Below are 20,324 nucleotides of genomic sequence, written 5' to 3' on the forward strand. Positions count from 1 at the left end.
TGGAAATTGTATGCAGACTTTGAGATTCAACTCTGCAAATCAGCCCTCCGTGTTTAATACTTGGCTGTCTTCATTTTTTTGTGGCAGAAATTTCACATCAAATGGTGCATATCCCCCTCCCCACCCCCCCAACAAATTTCACTTAAGACATGCCAGATGCTGGTCTGATAATTTAGCAGTAAGTCACACAATGCATGATAATGTGGGGTATCTGAGAACAGATTGGATGCTTCCCCTACAATTCAAACCAAGCTAAACCTCCAGAATTTGGAGGTTCAGCAAATCCCAGTTAATAGTTTCTCTTAATTTTCAGTTAATGATACCTTTTCTCATACAAGGGCTTCCCAGTAAAATAATTCTAATTGGACTTTAGAGTAATAGCAGCTCATGAAGAATAATCTTGCTTCTTTTCTAATAAAAATGTTTTACAGTGATAGTACAAAATGATATGACCTATAACATGGAAAGTTCAATGGTAAAAATATTTGAAACTTTGTGTCATAAAAGAAAACGGATGATAAATGTTTGGGTTCAATTTTTGTATCATATTACAGTTGTAACAACAATGATCACTAGAAAACAATAGAAAATATTAATGAGAAAGTCATTAGGAATACTTGCAAGGGATACTTCTGAAAGAACCCACTGGGTTTTAATAATAACCCAGAGAAGCAACTAAATTAGAGACAATGGCAAGAATTGGCTTGGCTAAAATAACCAAAATGAGTCTTGTACCAAAAGGCAAAGTGCATTTAAAATTCATATTTTCTGAGGTTCAAAATCAATGAGATGGTATGTCTTTTAAAATCACATTTCTCTACTTCCTGATTTCAAGAATGGAATCAGTGACATAGCTGGAACTTTCTCAAAAGAATATAGCCTCAGATCCTAAACCAAGGAGATTTGGATTCAGTCAGATAAGTCTATTGACTATTTTGCTTGCATATCCAAGGTTTGGAGTCATTCAGATAAGTGCCTATCCAAACTAAAGAGAAGCTCCAAACCCTTTGAGTTGTGCTGCTTGACAGACCTGGATCTCTGCTTCGAGTCCACTCTTGGTCTATTGATTTTTATAAGCAGAGATGCCATGCAAGACTTGATTGGATATTACATTCAAGAAGCCTTGATTTCCAAACTACATTAGGTCCTTCCAAACTCATCAAATACATTCTTTGTTGGATTAATTTAAATTAAAAGAGCATGCAATCAGTTCAAAATTACTGTAATTAGGAGACCAAATAGCCATAGGAAGCAGGAACCATCAATGTGTATAGCTAAATAATTTTGGGAGTAGATTGGGGCTTTTTTTAAGGAAAAAAAATCAGTACAGTACAAGATTTCTAAAACAAAAATAGACTTACAGGAGGAATACTATAGGTGGGTTCCTACAGGTTGGTGGCTGGGAGCGGTTGGGGGCATAATAACCCAGTGACTAACCACTAGCCTCCTGCCAACCAAACAGGGAAATGCTATCTTTATCATCCAGCAAGGTGTGCCAAGGTATGAAAATTATCATGAATAGACTACAAAGTCCATCTCAAAACAGACAGACTCTCTCTACATGTGAATAATAGGAGTGGTGGAAACTTGTTAAACTTTTTAAAGTTTAACGCAAAGCCTAGGAAATCCCAGTACACAATGAAATAGAAAAAACAAAAACCTAAGAAAAACAAAAACAAAAACCACCATATCCTTCCTGTAATAAAAAGACAGAAGACAAACAATATGTCCCTATATTCACTTATGCATACTTTTGTAACTACAGGCTTCCTGCTCATGAACTGCCCTGCCAAGAACTACGTATTCTGTGATGAAATTGTACAATAAATAAAGTGACTTCATTATTGAAAAGCTTCACTGTATTTGTGTGCTGTTTTTAATGCAATACCAGTCTCAAAGTGCTGATGAGAGAAAACCCAGATGCAGGGAGACATTCAAGTTTGAGACAGGACATTTTAAGGGTTGCAAGGTTTCATTAGCTGAGCTGTGGATTGAAAGGTAGATTAAGACACAGTACTTGCTGTTGGTAGGGTCAGAGCATTAGTTGATGTAAATCAGCACAAAGGAGATTGACACCAGCTGGGGATCTGGCCCATAATTTTTATGCTTTGTTATTCTCAGCACATGTAACGAAACGATAGGGGATTCAGTGTATTCACAGGTCGATCACCAGCATTTCACCCCTGGGACTAGAGTTGTTTGTAGGGACTCAGGGATAAGACTTGGATGCCGTCCAAGTTCATTATTGTAGCCTGATTTGTGGTTAAAACATGTTAAGCCTAAACATTAAGCAAATACATTGGGGAAGGATTTGCAGCTGTCCAAGGACACAGTAAACCGTAACACTGGCTCCTCAAATGTATTAAATTTGTATCCCCACAATTTCTTATGTTATGGAACAGAACAAGCAAATTAAGTAATTCCTGGGACAGATTAAGGATAGGCTTGCTATAAATTTCCTCAAACTCAATTATCTGTGCCCAGACTGGAGCCATCAGCTCCCTCCCATTTGAAGCTTTGGTATTCTAAACATTTTTCTTTTCTGGAAAATTTCAACAAAGCATGTTCTTTTGATGTCCCAGCAGCAGAGGGGACAAAGATTTTTAGAAGTGAAGACCAAAAGGGAGTTAAACTACTTCTCACCCTTCCCCAACATTATTACAGCAAACAGTAGACTGTTGGTGTGCTGGACCTGTTTTAGTGGCTGAATCACTGTTCAGTTTCTGGCCCCACTAGAATGCTGGGGACACTGAAGTGTGAGGGGAGTCAGCTGTCAGACGGATGCAACAAGTCAGGGTTTACCAGTCTGTTCCCAGAAAACCACAACTGGCAAAATGTTTCACGTTGCCTTGAAGTATAGAAAATGTGACAGGATGGGAGAAAAAACATACAGACCCACCTATGCTTTCCATTTCTTTAACTACAGCTTTATGACCATATGCACATAATGCACAATGCCCGCTAAGAGCCCAATTCTGCAAACACACACAACTCACTTAGCTCCAATATTCAGGTCTTGAATCAAAGGCTACTGAAACCAATGAAAAGGATCCCACTAGTTTTCATGAGCTTTGGATTAGACCCTTGAGGTTCACTCCAGCTCCCTCTGAAGTTAATGGAAAAACTCCCATTGAATTTAATGGGGGCTGATCAGGCCCTTGATTAGTTCTGCTGAAGTTAATGAGATTACTCATGTGCTTAAATGTTTTCAGGATTGGGGCTTTCGAAATTTTGCAAAAGTTAATTTTCTCCAGTATGTTATTTTCTTTGCGCCGTTTCTACCCTATACGTACTGCTAGTAGGAATTAACAATGACGCTGACCTCAGCAGCCCATTGACTGACACCTTCTATGAGTGTCTTCTTCCATTTTACCATTTATACAAGGAAAGTCATGCTCAAACTAGCACAGAGCCGCTATCGATCATCCGTCAAATACCTCACCAAGACCCAGTCCTACTGTCATGCCTACAAGAAATGCCAACTGATAATGGCTAGATAGAGCATCAGGAGGGAATACTGTGATCTTATTTATTTATTTGTTTATATTATACAACTAATGTATTTATTTAAATAACATGAAACCATTGAACTGTGCACAGCCTTCATCTGTAAGCCGTAAGCGCAGCGTGAAATTGACAAGAATGACATCCAACTGCCGATGTAAGGAACACATTGTCTACACAGACAATGAGTCTCCCTAACTATACCAACATAAGCCATATTCCTCTCGCTGAGGTGGCTTTAATACATCAGGATAGCCGGGGAGTTACATCAGTGGAGGAGCCCTTCAGTGTGTGTACCTCCACTGTTTTGTTGACAAAAGCTGACTTTTGTCAGCAAAACTGTGTAGTGTAGAGAAGACCTTAGACTAAAAACTCCTCAAGGCAGGAACGGTCTCTTACTATGTGTTTGTACAGCACCCAGCATGAGGTCTCGATCATAACTGGATGCTACTATACTACAAGTAAATAATAACAATAGGAAAGGAACTGCAATGTGAAAATTGATACAGTGGGACTGCTGTTGATATATTTTGGAAGGCTGCAATACAGGAATAATAATATAGTAATATAAAAGGCTTCTAAGTAGCTATTGAAAAGAACACTCACATCATGCTAGGGAATATTATGTATTTTTCTGCAACCTCCAGCATATATCCCTTAGGTCATGTCTTGTTTTTAAGGCTGCATCTGGGGACAAACCGGCTAGCAACACAAACATTTTCAGGCTCTGATGTACAGTGTCATTGTCAACAATTAATAGAGTTAAGGTTGTTCTGCAGTTATCAGTGACTCTCTGATAAATATCAGAGCTGTGTGACAATGGCAAACCTTTCCCCATGAAATATGGCATAAGAATTTTGTTGTTTCATTTGTGTCCCTCAAAATTCCCTTTCCAACTCTAAAAATGTTGTATTCATGCTTAATTTAAAGTGTGTGAGTAGTCACATTGGCACTTCTGCCTACAGGTGCTGTTGCAACAAAGTTCCAGTCAAATGGCTGGAAGAATATTTCTCTCCAATAAAGTGAGCTGTAGCTCACGAAACCTTATGCTCAGATAAATTTGTTAGTCTCTAAGGTGCCACAAGTACTCCTTTTCTTTTTGCAGATACAGACTAACACGGCTGCTACTCTGAAATCTCCCCAAATGGTTGGCCAAATTATACCAGAGAAGCTAATTTCTGACCATAGTTACTCTCATCCAATCCCAGAGAGGTCAAGTGAAGGCAGAATTTCTCCCAATATTTCTTATTTTATTCTGTCTCTTTTATGGGGCCACTAAAATTAATTGGAATTGTCTAAAATTGAAGCTGAATTGGCATGAAAAACAAGTTTATAAGAAAGCCCGATATCTTAGTATTCGACTAAGAGCGCTTTTGTTCCAAAATTTTAATTTCAATCATTTCTAATAGGGAAGTCTTCTATTTCTGATTTTGGAAGACTGCATTATCATCAGCCTAAAAAGAAGACATGTAACATTTCTCTCATTGCAATGATCTGAATGTTTATGTACTATGTTGAATGTGAAAACTGTCATTTGAAAATAAAACATGTCATTTCAATTGAAATGTTATGGAAGTCCACCACACACAACTGTGTTGAGAAGCAACTTTATTTGTGATACCATCAGAACTGGAGTCCAGCTGAGACTGGACACCAGATTCCAGTTGGGGCCAGATTTTTAAACCTGGCCTCCATTGTAATAGGCAAAATGATAAGCATGTAGCTGTCTAACTACACTGCTGTGCCTGTAATTAACTGTGACTGAAAAACTGTGTCTTCAAAAGTGGAAGCTGTATTTCAAAAATCAGGCCTTCAGGGCCAGATTTTCAAAAGAGCCCAGCTCCCATTTAGGCACCTCACTGAAGTGGTCAGATTTTCAAAAGAGCTCAGCACCTGTTGCTCCCAATGGGAGGTGCTGGGTGCAGAGCACTTTTGAAAATCTGATCACTTCAGCTATGTGCCTAAATGGTCGCTAAGTTTGTTTGAAAATTTAGTCCCCAATTTAGGTTCCTAAATAGCTGCTGCTATGTGCTGAGCTCTTTTTAAAAAGTCCCTTACTGGTTAAGAATTAAACATTGTGTTTAATGAGAAGCAGGGTGAGGTAAGTGGCCTGGGAGCCACAAACACCTTAGTTCTAATCCACACTCTTTCACTGACTCCTTCTGGTGGCCTCACTCATTTGTGCTGTATTTTTTCCATCCATAAAATGGGAACAATGCATTGTCTCAGCCAGACAGTGGCTCCTGAAGGTGGTTCAGAAACGCAGCCCTGCTGAAAACTTAAACTTGTTTCATGCAGGAAGAGAAAACCTCCCCTTCATGGGCCTTTTTAAAGAATTATTGCACTAGAGCAAAATGGCTGTTTTCCTGCCATGTAAACTGGCAGCCAAGTCAGGAACAGCCCTGAAGACTTCCCATGATTGCAGAGTCAGCTATACAATTTGCAGGAAGACTGGCACTTATTTTCTCACAATAGTTTGTTTTTAGCATAGTTCACAACTTTTAGGTTCCTGAATGTAAATTGGAATCATGTACTTTGTTTTGGCTGTAAACTCCATATTCACATAAGAGATGGGATGTTAAATCCAGTGAACTGGCCAAATTCCCACTGGGGTAATTGCACTTTTCTTTTCTAAATTCCATCTGTCATTTTAATTGTATAAGTTCTCCCTTATAAAAGACTCTACCTGTACTAAAAGGGACTTCCCTCAGGGGAATGGAAAGGTAGGATGGTCCAATCATTAGTGGACCAGCCTGGGACTTTGAAGACGTAGGTGCAGTTCCTTGGTCTGCTACAGACTTCCTGTGTGACCTTGAGCAAGTTACTTAGTTTCTCTGTGGCTCAGTTTCCCCATCTGTAAAATGGTACTCCCCTAGCTCACAGGGGCGTAGTGAAGAGAACTACATTACAGATTGTAAAGCAATCAGATGCTATTGTAATGGGAGCCATATAAGTCCCTAACCTAGATAGATAGGTATTCTGCATCCAAAAAGGAGCTGAGAAACACTTCAGCAGCTACAACATGTTTGATGCAACAATCGTATTAAAGATTACACACTGCAATACAAATATACAATGGAAAAAAAACCCAGTCAGACTTCTTCTCGCTAAAAGTATGTGGTGGTGAGTATAAGGATTGCCAGCACAGAACGATTGCCTTCTTGCACCTCAGTGGTGGTAGCATTTCATTAGCGGGTGACTAATTTGTGAACACACAATGGTGCACAGCACTGGTGAGTGTACACAGTATATAAATTGTTCAGTCAGTATGGGATATAATAATGAACTGTGAGCTCAGCAAGGGGCTACAGTCCATTACAGTCTTGGTTCTTGAAAATTCCCCTTGCCCTGAAGGGATGGACTCTCATTTTTACAAGAACTTGGTGTTACTCAGTGGAGTTCCCCCTGCCAGGAAATGACTGCCTCAAAGAGTTTACAAACTAAACAAACAAGATAGAAGGAGGCTAGGATAAGAGAAACATTGTTACCCCCAATTTACAGACAGATTGAACATCAGATTCTGATGCCCTTACTCAAGGCAAGTATAGTATATTATTCTGAATTTAGATTCACTGGAACTACTTCAGAGGTACTGCTCATTGTGAGTCAGGGCATCAGATTCCAGCCTTGAGGATATGTCTGCACTGGCACTGAGTCTAAGTGCCTGGGGCCAGCTGACTCAGGCTCATGGGGATCAGGCTGTGGGGCTAAAAACAACAGTGTAGATGATCAGGCTCGGACGAGAGCCTGGGCTCTGACACCCTCCCCTCTCGTGGGGTATCAGAGCCCAGGGTCCAGCCTGAGTCCAAATATCTACATTGCAATTTGCAGCCCAAGCCCTGTGAGCTGACCCAGGCCAGACGCGGGTCTTTTATCACAATGCAGACATACCCTAAGTTACCTGATGAAGGTCACACTAAGTGTCTGTGACAGAGTCAAGAACTGAACACCGATCTCCTGAATTCTAGTCTTGTCCACAAGACAAATTCCTCCTGACAGGTGTGGCAACGTGTGGCTGATGAGGTCTATTTTTTGGCTTTGTGGACTTTGAAAGAATTATAAGAAAATCTGAAATGTTTTCCCTAATCAGGTTTCTGTTCCCTTTATTTTCAAATACTGTTAAAAGTAATTAAATCCACATCATGCTAACAGTTTCTGTCCAAGCCTTCAAGTCACCAGTTCCCCCCCAACCCCTCAACTAATGAACATCAGGTGTTCAAGTCTATCGCCCCACCCCATCACAGATTTAGAATTTTCCTTTGCAAATTTCATTACAGAGTCCAGGGCTGAGGGTCTATTTCTTTTCCCATTTTTTAAATGTTGTCTGGGGTGCACTTTTATGAAGAAAATATTGGATGTGACATGCTTGCATATTATGAGAAGGGCTGTAAACCCATGTAACATTTCCAAGCCAAAAATATTTGTTATATTTTATTTTTAAACAAACAAACTCACTAGGACCAAAACATCTCATTTCATTTCCCCCTCCCTCCTGTATATTTTTTTGCTTGTAGTTGTAGTTCTATGAATCTAAGAAAGCAATGGGCATGAACCAAGACTTCAACAGATGTTGGATACTGTTCCTAAAACACAGACTGTAATGTTTTTGTTGGTGCTAAATAGGCACATGCATGCCTACATAGCTCCAGAACCGCTCAGATTTTACAGTACTTTGAAATATTGAAAATCCTGGCCTGTTTCTTGTGTGTATAATCCTAGTACAATATCTGCATTCACTGTAAGTCTGTGCCAGTACAGTTTAGGACCAATATATACAATACACACATTTGACTACAATCTATTAGTTTAGCAAATTGTAGTATAGGTGAAACTGCCCACATTACAAACAAAAATGATGCCCTTTTTTGAATATAGGTTATAAACCACAATTTTAGCAGGGCTAAGGCCTGGCTTCTATTTGTGTGCCTATAATATTCATCTGTAATTTTGTAGATGTTAATCAGTAGTGGATCAGGGATTGTCTTTTTTGTGTTTGTACAGCAACCAGTATAATGGGGTCCAAAATGTCTTATTTCACTTTGGATGCTACCACCAGTTAAAGGCATCCTTTTAAAATTTATTTTCAAGTTTTTAAAATTTCCATTGGCAGTTTGGCAGTTACTAGCAGTGAAAAATATGCCTACAAAAGGGCAGCCAACATTAAACACAATGGGGAAGGCTTTAAAAGGTATCCCCTAGCAGATGAGTGTGGTTGCATTATGCTAAGACTTCAAAAGGACATAGGGATTGCCTGCATTGACCCATAGTTCAGACTACGGGGGTGTGAAAGGCAGTGTGCACACCAAAGTGCTGCACTGTAACTTCTCCGTGTGGATGCTGTGGGCATGAACTAAAAGGTTCTTAGTTCACTTTAATAGAGTCGTATTTGAACCTTTTAGTTTGCACCTGCAGCGTCCACAAGGGGGAGTTACAGTGCAGCACTTTGGCAGGCTATTCGCACCCCTGTAGTCTGAACTGTGGGGCTGTATAGACATAGCCTTAGAATGCTAAACCAATCATAACAAGCCATTATTTATACTTCCAGAAAAGGAGATGTTTCACTATGACTGAAACACTTATTCATCACTTCTGTGCCGGGTTAATGGACTGGGAATGGTATAGTTGGTTTGCTTGAAGATAGTTAGACACTATCAACTCTGTAGGTGAACAGTAGATATTTACAAATATAGGTCTGGATATTTCTTGTAGTTAGAGATGTGGGAAATGAGCACAACACAGCTCAGTGACATGCAAAATGTGCCTGATTTTGGTTTTAGTTAAACGCCAAACTCAGGCCTGGTTTGCTAAAAGATTTGCTAAAGCTCACACACATTTTGAATCAATGTAGGACCGGTTTAAGCAAATCTGCACGAGCCCAGTTTTGATTCAACCAAGGCAAATTTATGTTTTTACATCAAAAGCATGCAAAATGTGCAATATTGCGTGGCCCTACCCCAAACGGAGTGTAACTCACTGAAGTTTATCTGAATTTTGTCTGAATTTTCATTTGAGCTTTTGGGTATTTTTTCTTTTCTTTACCTGTATGTTAAGTGGGATGCATGTGGACGGAGACTGAACAAAATTTTTGCATGAACTTCTGCAATGGAAAACTGCCAGTTTTCACACGCTTCTAGTCATTATCTGAGGCTGTTGTAGTCATAAAATCCCTAAGTATTTTGTGGAGGATTAGTTATACTGTATATCCACAGCTGTGAATGTAGCATTTAAAAATACCAACTGAATATATTTCTCAAATGTTTTACTGGTGATCACAATTGCTTTTGCTCAGGACTCTATGTCTATAAAAAAGCAAATAGAAGATAAACCCAAAAAATAAAACAAAGATAATATTTAGGAAAAAAATGGGTAGTTGTAATTCTGAAATATTACAAACATATTACATCTAAATTATTTTTCAAGAAAATCTCACTTAATTTAAGAATATATATGTTTTAGGTTTATTCGTGTCAATGCAAGCAGCAAAAGATTCAGAAAATAACTAAATTTAGGAAACCTGTTGACTAAACAGACTTCTCACAGATTTACCTTTCTTGTGATAGGCTTTTGTCCCATCAGAACATGGCAGAGAATTAAGCAACCCGTTCAATGAGTTTGCTACATTCATTAAAGCCCTATCCCAATCATCAAATCAACATGCCCTAAGATCCTTCCAAAAATAGCTGGAACAATCCATAAATAATAAAATGCAATAAAATAAAATGAATAAAATGAAAGAGAAAAACACGCCCTTTTCCTCTGTCTGCTCTCTGCTCTCAGTTGAGTGGACTAATATGCTTGACTCTATATTAACACATAAATAGTCACCCACTCCTTAGTTTATTGCCAAGTTAGTAATGTGCTTTTCACAAGAATCAGAGTGCTATATGTAATGTTTAAAAAAGGACCCAAACCCAGACCTTGGACCTTAATATAGAGTCTGATTCAAAACCCACTGAAGTCAACAGGAATCTTTCCATTGACTTCAACAGGCTTTGGATCAGAACCATTATGAATCATGGATGGCTTACATGCATACAACATGCTGAGCAGTGGGGATTGAATTTGGGACTTTCAATATTATGAATATTGGTCTCTACCACCTGAGCTAAAAGATCCACCTTGAGGTACGATCTTTAGGTCAACTGGTAGAGACCTTTAGGACCAGGATTTCATCTCTGTTTATATCCATGATGTCTATATGTACGTGGTCATGGTTTATTATGTAGTGCCACTCAGATGGGACATAAACCCTTATCAAGTTCAGGTACTCAGGAGGGAGTATATCATAGTCTGGTTCAATGCATGTGAGAATGTCTCCCTTAAATGGCTGGCCCCAGCAAGTATAACATGCAACATACCCACAGCAAAAGGAATTTTCCTTGAGCTTAACACAAAAGATAGGAGGTCTGTGCTTTTGGTGCCATAGTATCTGGGAGCAATCTTTACTAACAATGAGCCTGCATGCAGTTTTAGGTCATTGCGAGCCACCAACTCTCATTGAGAAGTACCTTATTCACAGGTATTTCCCATTGACCATTCACATTTCAGTTCATTTCAGTTCCCATTGACAGCACCACAATTTAGCTCCAAAGGATCATCCCTAAACTGCAGGGATATTTGGTATCTTGAGTCCATCTTTGTAGCTCATTCCCATTTCTAGTTCATATCACTTTTACATTTCATTTCTTCTGTGTGATTTTCAGAACTTCTTTTTTTTTTCCAAAGCAACCTTTGATGAGAAAAGACTAATCTTGGGGGAAAGCTCTTTACAAAGCTTATTTGTAATTTAAACACCAACGCATTAAAAAAATTATGTGCTGCTGCTTAAAATGTAAAATTAGCAAATGAAGATCTCTTACAGCCCCTAACGTTTACAAGACTCTTGGTATCATGTAGTAGATACTCAATGCAATCAGCATGTTCTACACAGGTAATTACTTTTACTACTAATGGTGCCTCCCACTCAGTGAGGAAGGCAAGAGGTTCCAACAGTACTTAATCACAATGCTTCACTATTGCTCTACCCCCTACTGGGTAAAACAATTCACAGGCTCTGTTCAGTGACTCTCACAAATGAGAAAAATTTATTAACATGTGAGCAAAACTGAAGAAGAGGCACCACCCTGGACAACTTTAAATGGGGATGCAAAGTTTTGAGCATTTGTCATTTGATTTTTCCCCAGATCAATAACGAAAAGAGCAAGATGGCAAAGAAAAAAAAAATTCCCCGGGGTGAAACTATACCCTCCCAGGGATCTTTTTCGTTAATGTCCCTGACGTTTCCTTGAGACAGAATGCAGCGTGTTAAAATAGCTGCCTTTTATGTAGTGTTTTATTTTTGTTATTTTTATTATTTGTTTAGTGCCAACAATATGCTGCCAAGTGTTTAACAGCCTGATGAATCAAGGAGGGATGTGCTGGGAAAACAAGAAGCAGGGAATAAAAACTAACTCCTTGTGAGGATTGCTGAGTTTAAGAGGGACTTGAGGGAAGCGCAGGTGGCAGTTGGGCTAACTGATATGGCGGGGGTATTCTACACATAGGATGGGATTTTCAGAAACGCTCAGTGTTGGCCTAATTCTACTCCCATTGTTTTCAGCGGGAGCAGAATTAGTCCAATGTGGAGTGCTCTTGAGGTGGGATATAACTTTGATCTATGTCATGTGACTCTGGCCGGAAAACAGAGATTAGACTCTCACCAGAACTTCTACGTACATCTTTATTACAGCTGTGCTACAGGTAGGGTGACCTAACCAGACAGCAAATGTGAAAAATCGGGACAGGGGGTGGAGGGTAATAGGAGCCTATATAAGAAAAAGACCCTAAAATCGGGACTGTCCCTATAAAATCGGGACATCTGGTCACCCTAGCTACAGGTATAGCCTGTACTGATTCCATATTGGCTGAAGTTACTTCTATTGACCCTTCCTGTCCATGGACTTATTTTCCTTTGTACCAGCTAAGAGAAAAAACTCAACACCTATATACTCTCTTTAACCACAGATCTGAGCATCCTTAGAAATGTTGCCAGAGACAGACCTTCTGGCAGGAAAGGAATCCTGAGAGCATGTTCCTAGGTCATGCCAGCGGAGGGATGGGAGTGCTCATTCTGCAGTGAGGTTGTAGTCCTTTTACAACATTCACCATTATTTTCCAATATCCATCCATCATACAGCACCACTAAGGCCAATTTTTCATCTATTATCAAACCACCTTCTATCTTTACAGACACTTTGTGCATGTTCCTATTTGTATGTGCACATGTGTATTTGCACATACAAGTTAGGTAGCTCAAGCACTATTCTTGAATGCAGCAAAACTGAAGTGATTCTGCTTTACATTTGCTAATTATAACTCCACTTTTGTGTCAGCAGTTATTCATGGGTGAAAACCTGGAATTACAAGTGTTGGGGGACAGTTTTAGAAATCAGGCACATTCTGTCTGCTTTGGCACTTGTGCAATGCTTGCAGATCCTTTAATCAAAGCCATTGTCAGATGCAAAGCTAGTGTGATGAATCTATGGAACAGCCAATTCACACATTTGCTTCCCCTCCCGAGGAGTGACTCAAAGGGTCATAGGCCAGCTGCCAGCGAGCTCTTACTTGGACTGTAGCAGCAGCAACAGCGAGCCTGGCCCCGAGGTGAGGAATCAGAGACTTGAGTAGGAATAAGGCTATATTGACAGGAGGTCACAGTCATAGTAGTAGAAGCATCATACAGCTGTAGTAGCTTGTAAGCAGGTCTGAAGCTAACACTATGACAGGGTGACAGGAGGACAATGCAGAGGAGCCACCAATGAGACTACAGATGGTAGAACTCAACTCTGGCTAGAGAGATCTACAGGCCAGAACTTCAATTGTCCTCTAATAAAGGATTGGATAATACTAGAAGGGTCCTAAGGTGGGGAACGAATTACGGCATTGATCTTCTGTTCTAACTGCCTAAGCCACTATAGCTACAGTATTCACACTCTTTCCTTTCTCTCATCCTTCCCCCTCCTTTCAGTCATGAGAGAGCTTGCCTCTGAGTCTGCAGTACACCTGGCATGCTACCAACTATCTGGAAGAGTTTGGTGTTCCACATTGCTCCATAGGGTATGGTCAATTAAGGAGATGACAATGGTGGAAACCTGGTACCTTTAAGGGGCTCAGGAAACCCTGGTACATTGTAGGGGCCCATGGGCAAATTTAACTATCAGAAGCTAAGCTTGCACAGGTCTTATGTGTGTGAGTTACTGAAGTGCCAGCAAAGTGCTTAGTGGGCCGAAATAAGCAACTGACAATTCAAGCGCTTCCCTAAATCTTGAGGTGGAATAGAAAGATTTGTATGGGGAGATGCCTAAGTATATAATAGTACAATAAGCAAAAAAGATCCGATCCTGTGAGGTGCTGAACTCCAACTGTGAGCAGGGCTACCAACACTTGTTTTGTAAGACTCCCAATAGTTGATTTTTTTTCTAAAAGCCCCAGCTCCTGGAGCCATGGGATAACATGGGAATCTTAGCTTTCAGTTTTGAGAAGCAAAAGCCACTCTCATGATTTTGTGGGGCTTGGCTCATGATTTTTGTGGGATTGGCAATATTGGGAGGGAGGTCTCACAAGTTTGGACCCTAAGCTATTACTAATAAATACATTTCGTACAGATCTCTACACAGCCTCCATGCAGCATTAAAAAACAAGTTGAAACATTTTTATTGACTCAGCAGGGAGCAACCATTTAGCTTCTAGCCATTAGGATAGGAATGTAGCTGACTTACTAGCCCTCCCTTAAACAGTGATTTATATTAGTCATCTCAAGCCTTTATTTTTGACTCTTAGTAGATGTGTGTAGTTCTAATATGTTTATTCACTTTCATAACAGAACAGCAGAAAAAATATGAATTGCAGAAACAGTAGCTGAGCAGTAACAGATCCTGATCAATGAAGGAAAACAGATGAAAGCACGTAGCCTTAGTTCATTGTATTTTCAGGATGCTTCCTAAAAATCTCTTGCAATCAAGGGCAATAATACATTTTCTTATCATGGTAGGAATCACTCAGGTGATGATTAACAAGTTTTTGTCCCTCATAGGTCAGCCAAAAAGAGTGTGGTAGGGTGTACACTTCCTAGAACCAGCTCCTAAAAAGAGGGATTGGAATGAGTCAGTGTGTATCAATAATGAATGTAAATGCAGCAAATAAATGTAACATTTACCCTGAAGAGTCCACATTATTAACGAATAAACCACATTATTATAAATAAATACATAAATAAACAAATAAATAAATAATGGTGTTTAATGAGGCTAAACAGTGTATTTTCCTTAAATATTTTCTGCATGTTAAATCGAAACAAATGGGTTGATAATCTTTAGATCACTTTACATACATAATTCCAAACTGAAAATGAAACGGGGAGATGAAAATTGCTGCTTTGAAATTTTTTGGGGGCAGCTTAAAAATAAGACCCTTTTCTAATTAAGAAATCTCTAGTGGATTCACCTTTTGGGACACTACCAGCTCAGAAAAGGCACATTTTAATAACTGACTGCAAGCTCAGATGACTTTTTGGTTATACCTCATTTATTGAAGCTTAATGCAAACAAGGGAATTTTTAAGCACATGAATGTGGAGGGGGAAAAAACTATTTAAAGGAGTCAAATATGCATGTGCCTTTTAGTAAAATAAATGTATGCATTTGCTTCTTACTAATCAAATGGAAAATTGTTTTGTTTTAATGGTTTTGAAACTTCCCCATCCCTTGAGCAAACAGTACCCATTACTTTAAACACCTCAGTGTCTAGTAATTGTTCACAAATGTGTCAGGCTACCAGTAATTTAAGTCCTGTCAGGAATAAATCTCAGACACTCACTTCTTCCAGTCAGTGACTTGAAAAAAAAAAACACGCCCACATGTCAATTACAGGAAGCTCCGGCACCGTGTCTTTGTTCTGAATTTGTGTAAACAGAAAAAGCTTCTTCCTCAGTAACAACTGTTTTCTAAAACCTATATAAATGTTTATGTGAACTATCCTGCAACAGCATCTAACATAAGCAATAAAAACAGGTGCATAAAAAACAATCTGTGTTGTACTTGTTGGCAATAAATGTACAGTATGTAGAAGCTATATATCCAGTTGTGAATTATTTTCTCAGAGGTCTGACCTCAAAAATTTAAATGTTAGACTGTAAATCAAAATGATATACTTCCAACATCCACAGATTATTCTCTCATTTCCATGTCCTGCTAAACATGTAGATCCAGAAATAATTACACATTAACATGTAAATAAACAAGCAGGTAAAGGTATATGCCAGAGAGATGGGCGAGTAAGTCAAATGACTGAAATATATGACTGGACATTTTTTCACCTTGTTATTGTTCTCTGCGAGCCACCAGGGAGTAACCACAACCCGATGGCTGACTGCTGCAGCATAAAGAACAGAAAAAAAATCACTGGAAATGAGCTACAAGGAGAGTTTAAAAATATATATATATACAAAGGTGAAATCCTGAAGTCAAGGAGAGTTTTTCCCTGAGTAATCACAGATAGTTGTGGTGTCCTTACTCATGTTTACAATACAGGTTATTCTATCAAACTCAGTGGGTCAGATCTCCAGCTGGCGTAAATAGGTGTAGTTTCACCAATGTAACTACACCCATTTATACCAACTGAGGCCCAAAGGCATTACTTAAGGTATGTATACACTGGGGGAAAAAAAAAAGAGAGAGACCCATGACAGTGAGTGTCAGATCCCCGGTCAAATAACTCAGGGCTCAGAGTAGCAGTGAAGACATTTGGGCTCATGCTGGAGCTTGGGCTCTGAACCCTGGTGAGAGGGGTTTCTAGCCCAAGCCCAAACATCTACACTGCTATTTTTAGCCCTGTAACATGAGCCCAAGTCAACTGACCCAGGCTCTGAGACGGACTATTGCACGTCTTCCTTTTGCAGTGTGGACGTACCCTTACAGAGCCAGGTGCTACTCAGTGTGCATAAGAGGGTATCACAATCTGATCCTCAGTGAATAAGAAATAAGGACTTTTAAGATTTGGCCCAACATCAGGCTAAATGGCCAGGCCTTTCTAAACCCTGATAAAATCTACCTAATAAAGCTAACCTGTGATTGCACAAATGGCTTTGGATCGAGTCCTATGGTTCTCAGCTAGGAAGTGTTCCCATTTAATCCCATGAGAATTTTACTGGAATAAAGAACGTGGGATCCGGCCCTATCTAGAATGACTCACTCTCAATTGTGCTAGATTTCTTTATGGTAAGATCATGTTATGTTGCCAAATGAAAGGAATATGAAGTTCAACAGAAGGAAAAATACAAACAAACAGTGGGAGCACATGAGGTGCTGCAGTTTAAGTGGTGTTTTTCAGTTCTTTTATGCATCATAACTGTATGCAAGGATGCCCTGGAGCTACACTATAAGAACAGCACTTTGAGAGGAACCCACATACAGAAACAAATGGCAATAAATGACATAAGTACAGCACATATTGTTGCAGAGAGAGATGTATAGAAAATTGGATATGGTATAGAAATTATAATGCAGGATAAAGTCTATTTTGTATGTCCGCATACACAAACATGCACACATGTATGAGATATTTATGAGATAGATAGAATGATTCAAATTTAAATTATGCTATTAGAATATTGGGGGGAAGGTTTCCTCTAGGGATGGGATTTTCAAAAGTGCCTGAATGATTTAGGAGCATATGTCCCATTGGCTCACCCCCACCCCTTTTTTTGTGTGTGCTACATTATTGTGAAGTGGCGAAGGCATGACCATGGGCATCTTCTCCTTGATTTCCCCCTTTGAAGGCTCTATTCTACCACCCTGTCCTCAATGGCATATCGCCAGGGGTGGGGAGGTGAGTTACAGTAACTTCCTACCCTCAACTCACTCCATGGGAGGAGCTGGGAATTGTGTGGTAGGAAGGGGATCTGTCTGTAGTTGATAGCTTGATTAGGCCAGTGAGGTTAAGGATTGTTCAGGGCTATTTTACTGTCCTGGTCCATTGGACATTCTGGTCCCCATTAGAGTTTCCAATTTAGAAGGAGGAAAGGTTAGAAAGTCACTCGACTAGTGGTGAGAGAGCTATGGCATGGGTATTGAGCTGCATGGTGACAGTCTGGGCACAGTTAGAATTAGATCTGGTCATAATTTCCCCTCACCACCACCACAGGGAAAATTTCACCAAAAATGAAAATAATGCATGGAAAATTCCAACTTTTTGGTGAAAAAATTGAAAAAAAAAATGTCTGGCTGTAACCCAAAAACTTTTAGCTGAAAACCAAAAAATTTCTATTCAGAAACAATGCTGTTGGTGCTTCATGGAGTTTATAGTTTGAGTGCCTTGTGTCCCCATTCTCTTCTTTTGATTGGGCTCTAACTACATCACCCACTATGCACCATGATATGCCACAGTGCATGATGGGAGTCACATGGTCACAGTACATCATGGGAGATGTGGTCCCTTAGAGAGCCTGGCCCACGAAGAGAATGGGGACATGAAACATCTAAACTACTACTCGCATGGGATACCACAGAAGTATTTCCAAATAAAAATTGCTGCAGATCCCATCCATTCACACAGGGGTTGATCCAGTGAGGTGTACTACCCATTAGTAGAGGAGGATGCTAAGCATCTTGCAAGAGACACCAGCACCTCACAGGATCAGGCTTTTGCTGAGGAGGTGATGACAGGGTATGTAATTAAATATATGTGCAATCTATTTTTGATTAATATTTATCAGACTTATTTTTAAAAATATTTTGTAATCTACCAATCAAATTTGAGCTATATGAAATAAGTTATAGCATACTGTGTGGTTTCCAATTTCATTATCCTTAAGGAAAAATAATAAAGTAACTCATTAACTGCAGTGAAAATCTTCTGGTCATATGGACTTCTAACATCCTTATTCCACAACACTTCAGGGGCAAACATTTCCATAACTCTCTCATGGTTTAAAAAACATCCATCACATGCCTCTTGTCCCATGCACAAGATGATAAATAACACATAACCACAGTGCAACCCATTACGTATTCCAAGCTGGGTGAACTATGAGATAAGATATTTATCCTTCTCATGAGGATATCTGTTCATAGTTTGCATGGCATGGAAAGAACGTAGTGCACTGAATGACGACTGATGATGATTAATGTATTATTCTACAGAGTATTATGACTTCTTTTCATTTGCATTGCATTGTTAGGAGTAAAATGTGATAAAATTGCTGTTTGGGTTTGGGTTGCGGGGGGGGGGGGGTTATGCCTGGAATTTGTTAAAAATAGCATTTGAAAAATTATTTAAAAAAAAACCAGAAGAAACCACACTTTATAGTCTCTGCTGGTGTAAATGGGTACAGCTCACCAATTTACACCAGCAAAAAACTTGGCCCTGTATGTGGGTAATCAATTATTTCACTTTTGATTTTTATTTTAAGGCATCCAAAACTTGGCAAACTAAGTTCCCCCCTTTTATGAAGGTTCCAGACATTAATGCTATCCAAAGCCAGTGTATTAGCCTTGAATGTTACAAAACCCTGAACAAATCCAAATACATAATTTCCAAAACATGCCTTTTCTAATACATTTTTGGAGGGAAGTGGGTAATCACAGTTTCACAGATTAGAAAATCAATGAAATTTTGGAAGTTATGTTTTTTAATGCTATGCTCAAGCGAAGTTAAAAAGTTTGGGGTCATTCTTATTCACCATGCACTACAGCACTAGCATTCCCTCGGTCTTGCTGCCTCTCCCTTCCTACAACACGCGTGCAGAGATGAAGAAACCACACCCACCAATAAGTTAAGAATCTCCAAGTCTTACTCTAACTTTGCTTATGGGCAGCTGTTTTTTCTCCTCTAAAGCTGTTGCTACATTTTTTATCATGAAACCCTGTCCATGTTGTCAGCCTCCATCCCCCTCTTCGGCATAAGTGCTCTAAAGTATAGAGAACAAAGAATATCACAGTTAATCCTCTCCAAAATTTTATCTGAAGACACTCAGATAAGCCATAATTTGTCTGAGCTCGGTTTGGAGCTAAGTGACTGAGATTCAGATACAGTAATTTGCTGTATTTCCATTTGAAAACAACTAATGCTTCCCACTTCTAATACACTGGAACATAAAATGCATGTCAGTTGCTTATATTTGGGGATTATAGGGTTATGAGATTGTTTGAGTCTGATTTTTAAACCAGTTAGGCATGCCATTGAATGCACCGTCATCACAATTCTACATGCGGATTGGGCAGCTCTGTGTACTGATAATTAATGATGCTTCTTTTATGTTATTTTCTCATGAAAATTATTTATTTAATTCATTCAATTACTTTATTTAGTCAAATAATTTCATTTGCACCTGCAGTCATAATAATTGTGCACAGAAATTCTGTGCACCTAACCTGTTTAAAAGCCAGGCCCATTGTATGTTAGAAGCTACCATTCCTTTCTAGCTCTTTATTTTGCCATTTCCTTTGTATGTATACAGTAAACTAATAATACTCAGCACTTATAGATCTTTATTTTTTCAAAGCAGTGCACAATTATTCATCAACATTTTCTGGCAACTGATCAATTAGCTTTATTTATATATATTATTCCACATTACAGAGGAGAGTGGAGAGGTTAAGGCCTGAATGCACAAAAGGAGTTAGGCATTGTGACACTGAGCAACACAATGCCTAACTTTTAGGCACCTGAAAATCACTATGATTCACAAATTTGGAATTAGGCACAGTTAGGCATAGCTTCTATACAATAAATGGGGCGAGATAGGCACCTTAGGCCTGGTCTACGCTTAAAATTTAGATTGACTGA

The 20,324-nt window shown here is 39.2% G+C and overlaps 1 protein-coding gene and 1 long non-coding RNA gene across 3 annotated transcripts in view; both read right to left on the reverse strand.

Moving 5' to 3' along the window:
* The window catches only part of TSHZ2 (teashirt zinc finger homeobox 2), a 270,750-nt gene that overhangs the window by 208,194 nt on the left and 42,232 nt on the right, over positions 1–20,324 (reverse strand). The gene's annotated exons all lie outside the window — the stretch shown is intronic.
* Positions 14,173–20,324, reverse strand: part of LOC142068810 (uncharacterized) — a 47,665-nt gene continuing 41,513 nt past the window's right edge. Inside the window, exon 2 of the long non-coding RNA XR_012664695.1 lies at positions 14,173–14,623. This is a non-coding gene — a long non-coding RNA (uncharacterized LOC142068810). The remainder of the gene's footprint in view (positions 14,624–20,324) is intronic.

This window comes from Caretta caretta, chromosome 13 (genome assembly GCF_965140235.1).
Source record: "Caretta caretta isolate rCarCar2 chromosome 13, rCarCar1.hap1, whole genome shotgun sequence".
Lineage (NCBI taxonomy): Eukaryota > Metazoa > Chordata > Testudines > Cheloniidae > Caretta > Caretta caretta.